The following is a 17342-nucleotide window of genomic DNA, read 5'->3' as shown; positions in this document are numbered from 1 at the left end:
CCAGCACTTACAGCCATGCCTTTAACCCACAGAGACTATAGGGGGGTGCCCACCCCACAGAGGCTATAGGGGGACCCATCTCACAGAGACCAAGGGGGCTCAACTCCCAGAGCCTATAGGGGCGGACCCACCAGAGGCCAGGGGCGCCCGCCCCACGGAGGCTATATGGGGGGTCCTCGCCCCACAGAGGCTATGGGGGTGCCCACCCCACAGAGGCCATAGAGGGATGCCCGCCCCCGAGAAGATACAGGGGGGTTCCCGCCCCAAAGAGGCCAGGGGGGAGGGCACCCCAGAGGCTGTAGGACGGGCTGTGGGGGGGGTCTCACCCTTCAGAAGCCACCCCCGCCGCCCACTCCCCAGCGCCCTGAGGTGAGCCCCCGGCTCCATAAAGCAGAGCCCCTCCGCCCGCCCTCAGCATCGCGTGCAGCCGCTACTGCTACCATTAACGTACCCGGTCTCCCGCGCTGGCGCCGCTGAGGCGAGGCCCCACCCCCCCCGCGTCCCGCGCGCCACGATTGGCTGCCCTCGCTGTGACTCAGCCGCCGCGATGTTTACGGAAGTGCCGGCAAGGCGGGATGGCGGGAAGTGGGTCACGTGGTGTGCTTGAGCATTGCGGGTTGGCGCTCTGTGCTGGAGGATCCCAAATTAGGGGTTCGAGTCCCGGGCCCGGCAACAGGGCCGTACGCTTCGCTTCCAGCCCTTCCAGCGCATCGTCAGGCAGGTTTCAGAGCAGCATTGGAGCGTGCTGGCTTAGTTGTGATCGTATCTTTGCTCGCGCTGACAGAAGAAGTAGTTACTATTACAAAAAGTGGAATATTTTTGATTGAAGCTAAAGTAAAGTTTCCCCTAAGTAATTGTGGGTTTGGTTTTTTTTTTGAATTTCATACAGAATATCTCTCTGATAGCATGTTTTCTTTCAAGCAGTGTTTTTCCAGACATTGTTCTTTATTTGAGGATGATAACATCTTGTATTCTGTGCTGAACAGATGTCTCTTCTGTAATCACCTCTGTTTGCAGTTTCTCACTATCTCAAATGCAAGGTCAGACAGAGCTGGAGCTAGCTCCAACGTAGCAGGAGTTCTGACTGTTATGAAGTTCATAATAACATCAAAATTAGTCCTTGGAAAGTAATAGAATATGCATAAGATTTCTGGGAAAATTTATACATGTGCATGTAAGTGGGAAATGTATTCTGTAACCAGCTCTTGTCTCACTGCACGTGATTGATGGAGATCGCTCCCTCGTATTGCCCAGGCCTGATAAAGGATGCTCGCTTTCTAAAACAGCAAAACAAGCCTTAGAGAGTTTGCTGGCATTTTTGGTATCATAGAATCATAGAATAGTTAGGATTGGAAAGGACCTTAAAGATCATCCAGTTCCAACCCCCCTGCCATGGACAGGGACACCTCCCACTGGATCAAGCTGCCCAAGGCCCCATCCAATCTGGTCTTGAACACCTCCAGGGATGGGGCAGCCACAACTTCCCTGGGCATCCTGTGCCAGTGCCTCACTACTCTCACGGTGAAGAAACTCTTCCTTATGTCAAGCCTAAATCTGCCCCTCTCCAGTTCATACCCGTGCCCGCTCATCCTGTCACTACAAGCCTTTGTAAACAGTACCTCCACAGCTTTCATGTAGCCTCTTCAGGTACTGGACGGTCGCTCTAAGGTCTACTCTGAGCCTTCTCTTCTCCAGGCTGAGCAAACCCAACTCTCTCAGCCTCTCTTGGTATGGGAGGTGCTCCAGCCCTCTGATCATCTTTGTAACTCTTCTCTGGACTCATTCCAACAGCTCCACATCCTCTTTATGTTGAGGATTCCAGAACTGGACACAGTACTCCAGGTTAGGTCTCACAAGAGAGGAATAGAGGGGCAGAATCACATCCCTTGACCTGCTGGCCATGCTTCTTTTGATGCAGCCCAGGCTATGGTTGGCCTCTGGGCTGCGAGCACGCATTGCCGGCTCATGTGAAGCTTCTCATCATCCAGCACCCAAGATATATCAGCCCTATATACCAGGATCTCTCAGGGTGTCGGCCCTAGATATATTCTTGAGGAAAATCAGTGTGGGCCTGTGAGGTACAGCACCTCCCCAGAGGGGCTGCCAGTGACCATCACCAGTGGCCGGTCACTGAGGAGCACCCCGGCAGCTTCTTCACAGCCACCAGCACTCTTCCTCTCTGTTGCCTTGGGAACAAACCTACTTAAATTTATTGTGTGCAACCCCCAAATGATGTGGGACATGAAACTGGGGGTAGGGAGGGTTATGGCAGCTGTAATTAAAGGGATGTTTTGGGGGTGCCTGTCTGGGTTCCAGCTGGAGCACAAATCCCAGTGGTGCTTGGGAAAGCCTCTGTCATCTCACATGTCCTCCATGGGCCTCTTAGGTGAGGCTGTCTGTAAATCACATTTTGGGTACAGTGCCTGCAGCTTCTCATGGGGGCCTCTCAGCCAGAAGCAAAAGCACACCGAGGGCTCTGGTTCTCTGTGGTTCACACTATATCCATGGGGAAAATCAGCAGCTGGGTGACAGAGAGGTCCTACTAATGCTGGTGCTCAATGAGAAACCTGCCAGCTCAGCACAGGACTCTTTTTTTTTTTTCTTGGTAATAGCAGCTTTGCAGCATGCACTGAATCATTGAGTACATGGGCTGCTCTCAGCTGGGGCTGGCCTTCATATGGGAAACCGCGGAAATGGAGGTTAGGGAATGGGAGGTGGCCTTAGTGTTCTCTTGGCCACAGAAGAAAGTGGGAGTATTGCAGCAGAGGTGTTTGTTTATTTCCTATTCATAAGGAAATAAGTTGCACTACTTTTGCTGCCTAAGAACAAGACATTTTGTGGATGAGTATATGCAGGAAACTATGAACATCTACAATAATGAGCTGCTGTTGTTTTTCTGCCTAAGATGTCTATTCAATAGAATACTGGATTCTGTTTAGAACTAATACTCCTACAGATGCAGTTTAATAACAAGATTTGTGTCTTACGTTGGCTCTGCTTTGCTTAGTATATGGTAGAAAACTACTGCTACCTTGAAACTCATTCTGATGGTGTTTTTTGTACTGCTTTAACAAGATCTTGTAAAAGTCCTCATATATTTATTTAAAAACAGATGATAACGAAACCACACAGAGAAGAAACTTCGAAATGGGAGACAATTCTTTCTCATGTTATTTGCATAGCATTGCTATGGATTTCACATGGTGAAGAGGTGTGGACAGGTGTTTATGTCGACGGTGGGTTGAATTCCCACCAAAATATTTATATTGCAAGGATTAGAATGGTTATAATTCAAGGATTATAATGCATTAAGGGATTTATAGCCCTAGGCTGACATTTCTTTAAATTGCTTCGAATTTAAAGTCAGTACTTGAATTTTCAAATAAATAAAGAGTTTGCCCGGGATTCAATGACTCCTCCAGACTGCGGTGGGAGTTAACATTTCGGGGGCTCCTCTGTCTCTGGTCTTCATCGCGTTTCTCGCTGCTAACGCCGCCACCTAGTGATAACAGGCATGAAGAAAACCTTGTAGATGTGCTGCTCCAGCAATGCAGACGGGAATAAGGCAGTAACAGTGGATATATTTTATGTAACTGAAGAAAATATTAAATAAACATTTTTTACTTAAATCATAGAATCATAGAATCATAGAATAGTTCGGGTTGGAAGAGACCTTAAAGATCATCTAGTTCCAATCCTCCTGCCATGGGCAGGGACATCCCACTAGACCAGGCTGCCCAAGGCCCCATCCAACCTGGGCTTGAACACCTCCAGGAATGGGGCAGCCACAGCTTCCCTGGGCAACCTGTGCCAGTGCCTCACCACTCTCACGGGGAAGAAATTCTGCCTAATGTCCAGTCTAAATCAACACCACTCCAGTTTATACTCATTCTCCCTCATAGTATCACCACAAGCCTTTATGAACAGTCCCTCCCCAGCTTTCTTGTAGCCTCTTTCAGGTAATGGAAGGTCGCTATAAAGTCTCCTTGGAGCCTTCTCTTCTCTAGGCTGAACAAGCACAACTCTCTCAGCCTGTCCTTGTAGGGAAGGTGCTCCAGCCCTCCGATCATCTTTGTAGCCCTCTTCTGGAGCTTTTCCAACAGTTCCATATCCTTCTTACGTTGAGGATTCCAGAACTGGACACAGTACTCCAGATGAGGTCTCACAAGAGAGGAATAGAGGGGCAGAATCCCCTCCCTCGACCTGCTGGCCATACTTCTTTTGATGCAGCCTAAGATACGGTTGGCTTTCTGGGCATTAAATGACACGAAGAGTTTCAGTTACTGGTTTCTGAAGGACAGCAAGGAAGATTTTCTTGTGCACAGTGCTGAAAGATCTTGTCTTGATTTTTTCTGATGATTTTTCAGGTGAGTCCCAGTCCCAGGGGAATCTGCACAATGGGGTCATGTTGTATCCTCAGATTTTAAAAGTGGACTTCCAGTCAAGAGACACAAGTTTTCCAAATAGGCTACTTTTCCTCAAAGCTGCTCTCTAAATTTCTTAAAATGTTCCCTACACATTAAGCAAACTTATCTGTCACATGGAAAAATAAATGCAGTTGGCTTGTGAAATCACCATGCTATGTGATGGCTACAGTCTCTCCCCAGTACTGAGTTTTCTGTTTTACTGGAGTAGCCCAGTCTTGATCCCTGTGATTATATCAAAAGAGAAATTAATATATTGAAAACTTCAATTTATTTTAAGTCGCAGCCCCTACTAGCCACTTATGTTGCTGGCTGCTTTCAGAGCTGAGTATTTGCTGTGCTGCTTTCCAACTGATCTGTTGGTTGTCTGGCTACTGCTATGCTCATATTGCAGTTTCTCTGAAGCTTGAGCTTTTCTGGGATTTGGTAATGTACAGGATTATATGGACATCCCTTCCATTAAATGGTCCCTTCCTGCCTGGGGCATTCTCCTTTCCCTAAGGCAAACAATGGGAAGCTCGGAGTCCACGTTTCCCAGGGACAGTTTCCTGCAGCAGCACTGCATTCGCAACCCCTCTATGACTCCCAGGCATACTGAGCATTAGGCTGGCTCATGCCCAAATAATAATGCTGGAATTCACCCCAACTAAAAAAAAAAGTAAAAAAGAAAAACTCTTTTTCATTTTTTAAAGACATGAGCCAAAATTTACAGGGAGGTGTGGTCTGCCTGCCGCTGGCACAGCCACTCTGACAGACAGCAACAACTCAACAACTTGTTAGATCAGTAATGGGGAGTCACAACAAGAGTTTGACAACAAGAGGTTTAGTCAAAGGAACCCATGACAATAAGCTGTAATGCTTTTGAAATAAATTTTCAGCCAGCCCAAGGAGTTTCACCATTTTTTTACCATTCACCAGCTTATGCCAGTAGGGACTCCCTGTCCCTTCGCCAAACTCACTGCTCAGTCCATTTAGGTCATGCATTAGAGAGAGACGTAAATTAAACAGACATTAAACTGTTTTATTTCCAGAAAGAGCTGCTAGGACTCATAGGGAGGCCCCCAAGTAGCCTAGAAGCCTAGGCTCCCCCAAGGAGCCTAGAAATTGAACACAGGGTCATCATTCTTTCTTTTACTCTTTTGTTCTCTCTCTCTGTCTTTGTTGAACCCTCAACCTCCTACTGGGCACATGAAGAGAATAGCACAGGAAACTTGTTATCTTGCATTTCTCTGCCTCCTATTCCTCATCAATGGAAGACCATTTTCCTAATTTTAGGGAGAATACCTGCAAATGATAAACCTGGTCAAAAGCTCTGGTAGCTGCTGCCTGACTTTGTCACAATTCTTGTCATTTCGTTCTATCACTCTTTAGCCAGTAGCAATGGAAGAATTGAACTTAATAGTTACAATTTCTAAAGAGGAAATATTTTAAGATTCTATTTTAATGCATATTTTAAAGAATGTTCGTCTCAATTTAGAAGAAAAATTTTCCAAAAATTTACAGTTTTCTACCATATAGGTAATTTTCAGACTAGTTCTAAACGCACTTTCCTTGGCATGCTTTTGTTAATAGTACAACTTTTCTCAGGGAATGGAATTCATTTTGCACAGAAGCCTTTATAAGGAATTAAATGGGTTTTATAAAATCCTTAATCCTGATTCTGGCTCATTGTGCAGGGTTGAATTTCATAGAAAGAGTGAATTTCAGACAAAAGAGAGCAATGGAGTTAACATTTAATCTCTTTTTGAAATGCTGAGAGCTTTCTAGTCTCATGAGATTCTGAAATCATGCTCCATATACAGAAATTTTCTTTGTGTGTCTTGTAGGCTGGATCACAATTTCTAGATGACTTGCCTGTTTATGTTGTCTGCAGTGCCTTTGGGAGTTCTTGTTCTTGCTATTTAAAAGTCACAATGATTGATAAAACGCGTAATTTACTTTGCCATTTCTGTGTAAGTGAAAATCTTTTATCTTTAGCATTTGAAGTATATATAGTCTAATATTAGGCTAGCACAAAGCTGAATGTGGTTAAGGTTCTTTATCACTGTTTGAAGATCACCTGAATTTTGCTCCAATTCCACTCCAGTAAAACTCAGTTTATTCTATTTTCACTGCCTTAAGAGTTGAGAAATACCCCTGTCTTTCACAATCACATGGAATGTGAATTGCATTCTTCTATGTTGAAGTAGGAGACTGAGGAGTAAATAGGACTTGATGATTATCTGGTGCTGGTATGAGATCGAGGCATTCCTATTCAGTGCTGGAAAGGCTCTGTTTGAATGATGTCGAGTTTTAAATAGCATTGGCTGTAACCTGACCATACTGATATGCTGAGTTTTGAGCAAGAGCAGTCCAAGGCATAACTTACTAGCATCCACAAGAACTGTGTGACAAAGGTCAGGATTTTTGTGCAATGAGAGAAGTGGTATTTTGTCCTGATTTCAGAGTTTTTCACCTTAATTTTGATATTTCTTTAAGAATTTACTTTTAGCTTTTGGGTGGTTTCTTTCCTCTTTGTCACCAACCACATTTAATCGCTTGGCAGCAGTTCTCTAGCTGGAATACAAACCTTTGCCAGGATGAATTTGATGAGTCATGATGTGTGACCAGAGTAGCTGTGCTGTTAAAATTGCCAGGAGCAGATGGAGTCCCATCCATAAAACTGCGCTTAGCTACTCTGATGTATTTAACCTGGGACAGCAGAAATAAAGAATGCTTAGAATAAACTGTCACGGCAAAAACGTTTATCTGCTGGTATAAACTGTATCTGCACTAACTTTTTACTATGACAATATACCAGAATTTCCGTACTTGCAAAGACTTCTAGCTGCAAACTTAGCCTTTATTTTTGGCCTGGGTTGATTAATAGCTATTAAAAACCTACTTTTATGTGTTTCCTTGCATTGTATATCAGAAAAAAAAAAAAAAAAGGTAAGTATTTAAACTATAGTGAAGAGAGCACCTGACTGGTTAACCTAAGTTGCATGTACTACAAACAGAATATCAAAGTATATGCAAATAAAATGACATCCCTGCAAATAATTTCTTATTGTGCCATTTATTTCTTATGTAATTGAAAAAATGAAGGTGAGGTAATCCAGTTTGTAAGGAGGTGGCAACTGACATATTATAGCTATAAAGGTTAGAAATTTATTAATTTAATTTGCATAATAATAAAGTCAGAATAATGGATTGTTTTTTTTGTCCCAGGGCTAATGGTTCTTCTCCAAGACTTACTATTTGAAAGATAGTAAAACATCCTTTATCTGAAGTTATTGTTTGTATTCAGGTCCTTGGCACCAGAAGAGATACAATTATCAGGATAATTGCAGACATATTATGAGTTTTGGGTATAAACTGCTGCTGGTGGAGCTAACAACTAAAGTTCAGCTGGCTTCAACTCCACAGACTTGTACCTGGAAAGAACAACACAGGAAAAAGAGGTGCATGAAGACATGCATAAGAGACAAAGAGAAATCACATTTACCTGGGTACTCTTTGAAATCTATACATAATATATTTTAGAATATAATTTTAGTTCTGGATTTGCATATTTGGACTAGATGAAAAAAGTAAATTAAATGGAGAGTTCTTCCATTGTTAAAGTAATTAAAATAGAAGATGGATTTTCAGTTTAAGTATTCAACTTTGAAATCCTCATTTTTTTTTCCCATTACTGTGAAATTTCTTTTTCAGTATTTTCCCAGCCTCCCCTTATATTCTTTTGTATCTGTTGATCTCTCATGCAAGAACTGGCCTGTTGTACAGCAGCAATGTTGAATTTAGGGGGTATATTTTTAATCTTTAAAATCTGTGTATCTTTGAGCATAATTGAGGGTATATGGACAGAAGAATAGTATTAATGATATGTATTACTTATCAGAAGTACTCAAAAGCAAACTGTAGACAAGATGAACACAAAAGCTGATACCCAGTAAGTAATCAAAGATTATGTTCTTAAGCACAAGTTCTTTGTTAAGTACAATAATGTAACAAAATATGTCCACTCAATGGTCCTCAGTATAGGTACGGTCTTCGCAGAGACCAGATATAGCAGTGAGGGTTTCCCTTTCCCTAACTCTGTATTTAAAGTTTCCCCATTCACTCTACTATCATAGAATCATAGAATTATAGAATCATAGACTCATAGAATAGTTTGGGCTGGAAGAGACCTTAAAGATCATCTAGTTTCAAATTCCCTGCCATGGGGTCCTTCCTTCCAGAAATAACCTTTGGATTCACACAAACTCAGCTACATGATATTGAGGTTGGGATGTGGCCTCTAGCCAGCCAAAGGGAAAACCCAAATGAAAGTACATTATAAAACCCTCCTGTCTTGAAATTCTACCTCGAAATTATCTAAACCACAGGACAGGAGGTAGAGGCCAGTACAGGATCTCAGCTGCTGAGGTAATCCACTTCCTTTGAGGCTATATAGATTGGAAATATCCTAACCTCTACCACCTTTCCCCACACTTCCAAACAGTACATAGTGCAAAACACCAGATTTTCAGGCCTGGAAAACACCCAACCCATTTACTAAGTAAGCAATCACAGGCCCAATTGCCCCCAAATGCTGCAAATAGTGAAATAATTTGGTCATGTGAAAGGCCTCAAAGACCTGTGCCCTTAGAGGTCTGGGCTAGATTTTTTTCTTAGATTTCTTAGGCTAATGTAGCTTGTAAGTTCCTTTCCCATGACTTTTCTATTTCTGATGTTATCTAAGCATATGTGGCATACTTTCCCATTCAGATCTAGGGGTACATAGTTCATTAACTGGTGTCTTATATAAATTTTAGCTACACAACATGCTTAAGAATTGTCATGGCTACTTTTTAAGCACATGGGGATACTGTGGGAGGGAAAGTAAGTTCTTGATGGGGAGTGTTGGGAAAGTTGCTTTTATTAGATATGGATGTTTGCCAGTAGTTTGACTTTAAAACAGTGATAGCTGTAATTTTTATTTTTTTAAAGACTTTTGCACCCCCTGCCCCATGTTTTTTCTTTTCTGTAATTCAGCTGGATAAAAAAAATATTAAAAAGCTCTGATTATTACTTCTTATAAATTCCCATAAAAGATTTAAACCGCTTGCTTCTGTCTGAAGAGAAATATCTACTTCTGTGCCAAGAGTTGAAAAAATAGCTATATAACCAATTGTGAGCAAAACTGGTCACGATGGAAAATTTCCTGTTATGATTGCTCATACTAAACACTTATGAATTTCTTCCATTTGAATATAATGATATCATACAATGACACATTTTTTTACCTTCACATAAGGTGCCTTCTTCATTACAAGGGCAGAACATATTTTGTGATTACACCTTTCTTACAGTATTCATTTTTGGCTCCATTAAACTTAAGCATGTCACATTCAAAGTTGTTAAAATGGTGGTTAAATTACGTGTTAAATTCTAAGCATCACATTTACAAAGTGCTTGATATTATTTGTAAACAGAAAAGCGCAGAGCAGAATGTTAGAACGTAATTGTCTGCTGGGTCTCTTTTGCCCATTTACTATTATAACTCAAACCACAATGACTTCATGTTAACTACTTCCAGGGGAGGCAGAGAAAGGATATTTCAATTCACTGTTGCTCTGCTGACCATTCATTACTTGTATTAGAGAAGCACCTACCAGTTCACACACAGTCCTGCAGCGTTAGTTGATTATAGTGAAAAGATGGTTTCTGTTCTTTATCATGTACAATTTAAGGATGAAGAAAGAGACAAAAGTTGGATAAACAAAACTAAAAGAAACAGAGGGACACAGCCAGTTATTTATGATTGCAATGTTCAACAGAGATCACAGAACCAGAGTTTCCTAAAGTCTGTGAATCAAATCTCAGAGAACTTTGGAATTTTGTTGTTTTGGCTGAAAACACCATTTCTGTAGCCTTAAGTTATTAAATCACCCCCTTCTCCCTCTGACAGAGACAGACAAGTAGGAAACATGAGCAGTTATCTTAGCATTTTAGCTGGAAAGCTAAAGAAGGTAAAAGGAGTTGAGAGAAGGTTCTAAAAACTTAATACATCCAGGAGACAACTACTGTGTTTATAAAGAAGATTTAATGCAAAATAAGCTTGCTTCATGTACGCGTTAAGGCAAACTCAGAGTGACCACTCACTCCACTTGAACATGATTAAATGATTAGTGCTGATAATATTTCCTGCAGCTGGAGAGATTTGTGTTCTAAACTGCCTATTGTTTCTGCCTGCCTTTAGACCCCTAGAGTATTTTGCTTAGTCAAAGTTGACAGCACTGCTTTAGTCAAGGGTATATTTAAGCAAACAGCAAATTCTGCATTGTACCTTCCTGTAGACCTGCAGTTGATCCTGTACCTGAATATTGTGTTAACATTCATTTGGGTGGCGTTTGTTTGTGGGACTGGCATCTGTTTTTGTTCCTGCTTCCTACAGCTGAGCAGGCAATGAAGGAAATTTTCCGAAGTGTAGGTTGATGAATTCTGCCAGTGACTATCCACCTTCCCCATCCCTGATACTGTATAATCCCAGAGCTAGTGATTTCCAAGCCCATTACTTTTCTCTGCTTCCCATCTCTCACAAAATACCTTGTGGCATTTCAGGTCTTATGGCTCTAAGTCTGGGAGCAAATGTGGTGGACATATCTGGTCTATCTGTTGCTATTACCTATATCAACAAAGATGGCCATGAGTCTGTTGAGATATACTGAGATGACTGTTTTCTACCTGTGATTTCATAACAGAAGAGCTCACAATAGATTCCACAAATAATTCCACCTCAAAGAAAATCTGTGAATTATTTATGTAGGAAGAATAACAGTTTTCTGTATTTTTCTTAACATGCTGTTAACTGAACAGTGTTTCAAAAAACTCCACTTTCACAGTTTTTATCTTCTGAAAAATGAGGAGTTCAAGTCATTAGGCATTAAAGGCATGCATTTAGAGACTTGATTTTCCACTGAAATCTTTGTGTATCTGGCCCCAAGTCCTATGTAGCTACTTTACTGTCAGTAATTTCAGTAAAAAACACATGCTTTAATGCTTCTGAGATTCTGAGCTTTGCTTCCTATTGGTCTTTCTAATATTTTGTGGTGAAAAAAAGGCCTCTTTTCCAGTGTGAGAGCAAGTAGAACTAAATTGCAGACATAGTGGTGTGGTAATCCACCCCAAACCAAGCAAGTGGTCTGCACGGTGAGGAGACCAAGGGAGCAGAAGGACCATGGTGACCAATAGTGGAAGCAGGAATGATGGATACTTCATAGTGATACGGTGTAATAAGATTGTTGTGAGATGCAAGTTTTCTAGCATGCTCCAGGGTTTGTACAGCAGAGGTTGCAGGCTTTGGTCCTTAAACCAGGCTGTGTGGAGGGTGGAAAGAGAAGAAAAGTCCCGGAGAATGATAAAGAAATAAAAAGTTGGTTCCCTTACACATTTATCTATGATTGACCTGGACAGACTGTAGAAGTGGGACTCTGAGAACCTCATGAGGTTCAGCAAGGCCAAGTGTAAGGTCCTACACCTGGGTTGGGGCAATCCCCGATGGGGGATGATGTGATTGGGAGCTGCTCTGCAGAGAAGGACTTGGGGGTTCTGGTCTATGAGAAGCTCGACATGAGCTGGCAGTGTGCACCCGCAGCCCAGAAGGCCAACCTTATCCTGGGCTGCATCAAAAAAAGCATGGCCAACAGGGCAAGGAAGGTGATTCTGCCCTTCTATTTCTCTCTTGTGAGACCTCCTCTGGAATACTGTGTCCAGTTCTGGAATCCTTAATGTAAGAAGGATATGGAGCGGTTGGAACGCGTCCAGAGGAGGGCTATAAAGATGATTGGAGGGCTGGAGCACCTTTCCTACGAGGACAGACTGAGAAAGTTGGATCTGTTCAGCCTAGAGAAGAGAAGGCTCTGAGGACACCTTATAGTGACCTTCCAGTACCTGAAGAGGCTACAGGAAAGCTGGGGAGGGGCTATTCATAAAGGATTGTGGGCATTGGACCAGGGGGAACAGGTATAAACTGAAGTGGTGCAGATTTAGACTGGACATTAGGCAGAATTTCTCCACTATGAGAGTGATGAGACACTGGCACAGGTTGCCCAGGGAAGCTGTGGCTGCCCCATCCCTGGAGGTGTTCAAGGCCAGGTTGGATGGGGCCTTGGGCAGCCTGATCTAGTGGGATGTCCCTGCCCACGGCAGAGGGTTTGGGACTAGATGATCTTTAAGGTCTCTTCCAACCCGAACTATTCTATGATTCTACAATTAGGGATGGGTGATTGAGGATGGGGAGTAGCACTGCTTGACTCAAAAGTCTTATGAGGAGCGGCTGAGAGAGCTGGGGTTGTTTAGCCTTGAGAAGAGGAGGCTGAGGGGAGACCTTATTACTCTCTACAACTACCTGAAAGGAGGTTGTGGAGAGGAGGGAGCTGGCCTCTTCTCCCAAGTGACAGGGGACAGGACTAGAGGGAATGGCCTGAAGCTCTGTCAGGGGAGGTTCAGGTTGGATATCAGAAAAAAATTCTTCACAGTAAGAGTCATTGGGTACTGGAACAGGCTGCCCAGGGAGGTGGTCGAGTCGCTTTCCCTGGAGGTGTTTAAGGAACGGGTGGATGAAGTACTTAGGGACATGGTTTAGGGAGTGTTAGGAACGGTTGGACTCGATGATCCAATGGGTCCTTTCCAACCTTGTGTGATTCTGTGATTCTGTGATTCTGTGATTCTGTGATTCTGTGAAAAGCAAAGTTGCAAATAGATAGGTCCCATTGCTGGTAAACACCTGACCCACTGGCTGGGGCCAGAGCTCCTGTGAACTTCAAAGTCTGAGACTGTGTCCTACGCCCCTGTGACAATGGTTCAGAGGCACCTGGAAGGTCTAGGCTGCTTCTGCTGTGTCAACAGACAGAGAGAAAATGTCCCACAACAAACCCTTTTCTTACCTGCTAACATAAAATATTTTTATATTTCACCATGTATGCAGTTTTATTGCTATCTCATTAGAATATGGTTCTAGTGAAAGAATTCTAAGAGAGTTTTTAGCATGAGAAGTTATAACAGTAGTTTTTTGAAACAGGCATTTTAAGCAGGTTTTTGAAAGTGATTTTTGAGGAAAGGAGAAAGAACTGTTGCTATGGGATGATTTAGTGATAACCCTTCCTACTTCGTTGACAGGTGCTGATTTATATTCATCTGGTGCACTTACTGTAGATTACAGTGATTACAGCTTGGGGCAGAGCTGGATTTCTGGATTTATGCAATATAGTCTCAGGAAACTGCTGTTTTTCTGGGTTTGCGCTTTTATTCTAATTTGATGGAAAAGCCGTGGTTACTAAAGAAGTGCAGTGGTTTAGGATCTATTTAATAAACGAGTTTATAAAAAATGATTTTTTTAACAAAACATTTCGTAGAAATAGATTAGTTGAAATTACCCCCTGAATTTCAAAATTCTTTAGAGTGATTTTCAAAATTGCCAAGATATTAAATTAATATTTTCAAATTTGAGAAAATCTTGCCTTATGTTTCAAAGTAATTCTGTTTAAAACTATAGGTTATTGACAATGTTATAAAATTTATTAGAAATCACACATTCTAAATTACCCAGACAAAATGGCTTGTACCTTGCATCAGCCCATGTTGGTGAAGTACTTTGTTCAGATTTTAGGGATTTTGTAATATTTTGCTGGAGTGTGTGCAAAGAAAGGCAACAAAGCTGGTGAAGAGTCTGGAACACAAATCCTGAGGAGCAGCTGAGAGAACTGGGGATTTTTAGCCTGGAGAAAAGAAGGCTCAAGATAGACTTTATTGCTCTCTACAACTCCGTGAAAGGAGGTTGTAGCAAGTTGGATATTGGTCTCTTCTCCCAAGTGATAGGATGAGAGGAAATGGCCTCAAGTTGCACCAGGGTGGGTTTAGACTGTGTATTAGGAAATATTACTCCATGGGAAGGGCTGTCAAGCATTGGAACGGGCTGTCAAGCATTGGAACAGGCTGTCTAGGGAAGTGGTGGAGTCACCATCGCTGGAAGAATGTAAAAGACTTGTAGATGTGACACTTACGGACATAGTTTAGTGGTGGATTTGTCAGTGTTAGGTTCATGGTTGGACTCGACGGTCTTATCAACATAAATGATTCTATGATATTGCTTATTCCTCACAATTTGGAATAGGACTTATTTTTAAAAGTTTCAGACTTCTCTCATTAAGTAGGCTAATTCCCATTGGTCCTATTAAAGTGAAACAACACTGAAAAAAATCCCAACAAAAAAGTGTGATTGTTTATCTATAAACCTACAGCCTGGGGAGATGGTATATAAAGAAGGAGGGAGATGGGTTAGAAAGAGAAAGGGAGATGCAGAAGAGAGAAAAATGGCCGTATGTGTACTCCTGACGCAGTATAAGATAAATTAAACTGCATGGCAGCTTAGCTCTGTAGTAGATCAAAGAAATGGAAAAGGAGTCTGAAAACCAGAACTGTAGCTCATAACAGACCGCTGAATTTGCAGAATAATCAGGGGGTTTGTTACCTCAGGATCCAAAAAAGCCAATTCTGCCTATGCTTTGTCCTGAACTGACCGGCTTGCTCGAATTAGGGCTGTGTGCTGGGAGCTCCCCAGGTAGGGACTCTTGCTTTATTTAATGGACTGATCCTTTCTGGTTCTGGAGCCATGCTGGAACAAAATATTCGGAAAATAGACTTGGAATCATCAAATGTGAAGGACACATACTCAGAAAAGCTGGATAGGGCAATCAGTCTCACTTCAGTCCAAAGCTAGTGAAGTGGATAGAAAGACTGCTGCTGCTGACTGCAGTGTACTTGCAGTGTGTACCTCATGCTATGAACCAAAATTGTCAAAAATTAGTGTTTTCTTTAGGCATTTTTTTATATACTCCCAAGTACCGTGACATCTAGTAATTATCTGCCCTTACTACCCAATATATCCTCTTTCAAGGTGTCAGTGGCCTTTTTTTTAGGTGCTTGGTAGTGGTTTTCCTGACATGAGTCATGTTTGCTCTCTGAGCGGTACTTGCATTGCAAAATGCCTTTCTTTTTAGAGAGAACTTTGTGCATCTCTTTTTACATTACACCTTTAATAGGTGCAAGGGCAATCCTGTTCCCCAGCTCAGCAAAGCGAAGCACTTGAGTCATGCACAGATTTTGACTTCCTGAGCCAAAGTGTCTTTAATTTCTTGAGTCAAAATTTCTTAGGCCAAAACATCTTTAAAAAGTTTTCTGGGCTTGAGCTCAGAACATGCCGAGGCAGAAAGAGAGGGGATAGAATGCAAACCTTGTGTACTTGTCATTTTAGAGCATGAGATTCACCCAGTAGATGGCATCTGAAACCCACACATTGTAAACTGCTCAAAGAATTCTGGCGTATCTCACTTTTCCTTTACTGGAGTGATTTTTAGTTAACCCATACCCTATGTTTTCATTAATACCGGCCGAATGAGGTTACTTTGACCTTGATTAATAAAATGTATAATCATTTTGGAAATATTTGGAGTTGGAGATCTTCCAACCGCTTTTTTTTTTTTTAATGCCCCTGGATTGCAAAGTAATCAATACAACAGAATCTAAATTGCAAATAACGCAAAGTGCATTGCATTGCACATTTCCCTCTTAGTCTCCCTTCCTGCCTCCCCCCCGCGTAATTTAATCCCTCCTGGAAATGATTTGCAGGTGTCGGTTCAGGGATGAGGATGCGACAAGCCAAACTTGCCCTTTCTTGCTACTTTTCAAGGAGAATAAGTAATGCAAATGTACAGAAAATCATTGCCGCCGCCGCACCAGGCATTAATCAAAAGCCTACCGAGAGCAGCGGCTCTGCTTTGGCACAGACCCAGGTCAATCTGGAGGCTTTAACCACCTCAATGAAAAATATTTGTGAAGCTGAGGGCAGGGCTGGGAACGGGGCTTGGGCGGCCTCTCGGGGCAAGGCGCCGCGCAGCCCGCAGGGGGCGCTGCTGCCCCGCGGTCCCCGCGACGGAGGACACTGTGCAACAGCAAGGTGGGGGTGAGAAACAGTGCCCCCAGGACCCCGGCAAGGGGCCCTTCCGATGCTTCCCAGGGGAAAAATAGCCTCACAAAACAGCAGATGGGTTTATAAAATAGTAGCCCTTTTTATTTGCCTTCTCCTCCTCCTCCTCTTCTCCTTCTCCACACCTTTCCCTTTCCCTTTCCCTTCCCCTTTCCCTTCCCCTTTCCCTTCCCCTTTCGTCTCCTTCCCCTTCCCCTTCCCTCTCCCTCTCCCTCTCCCTCTCCCTCTCCCTTTTTACTTTCCCTTTCCCTTTCCCTTTCCCTTTCCCTTTCCCTTTCCCTTCCCCTTTCGTCTCCTTCTCCTTCTCCCTCTCCTTCTCTTTCTCCCTCTCCTTCTCCCTCTCCTTCTCCTTCTCCTTCTCCTTCTCCTTCTCCTTCTCCTTCTCCTTCTCCTTCTCCTTCTCCTTCTCCTTCTCCTTCTCCACTATTATTATTATTAATAGTATAATAATAACAATAATTTGGTGTAAAATGTGATTTCTATATTTTGTGAGGGGGCAGCAATGACTGACTAGTTCCCTTATAAAGTTTTCAATATTCTGTAATATACTTTTAGCATGTGTTTAATACAGACTTTCAATTATTCTGTAGGAAACAGACACATCTTGGGAGCAACTTAACTGTACTCCTGCTTTGCATCTTGAGTCTGTTGTGTTCTATAAAAATCAAATATCTTTGCGACTTCATGTTGAAATATGTACTTTAAAGGTGCACCTTAACCCAAGATTTGCTTTTACTACCCCAGGAGATGTATTATGCAGTACTTCTGTTGTTGTGTCATCTCTGTGTTTCTGATTGTTGCTTTATTTAATGATAGTTAACTGATCTGTGAAGCACTTGAGCGCATTTTTAACTCTAAGTATACAAGCAGCCCTGCTGAAGTCAACAATTCCGTTCAAGCACTTTATG

The sequence above is a fragment of the Cuculus canorus genome, chromosome 1, assembly GCF_017976375.1.
Source record: "Cuculus canorus isolate bCucCan1 chromosome 1, bCucCan1.pri, whole genome shotgun sequence".
Classification (NCBI taxonomy): Eukaryota; Metazoa; Chordata; class Aves; order Cuculiformes; family Cuculidae; genus Cuculus; species Cuculus canorus.
Note: the sequence above shows the minus strand (reverse complement) of the source record.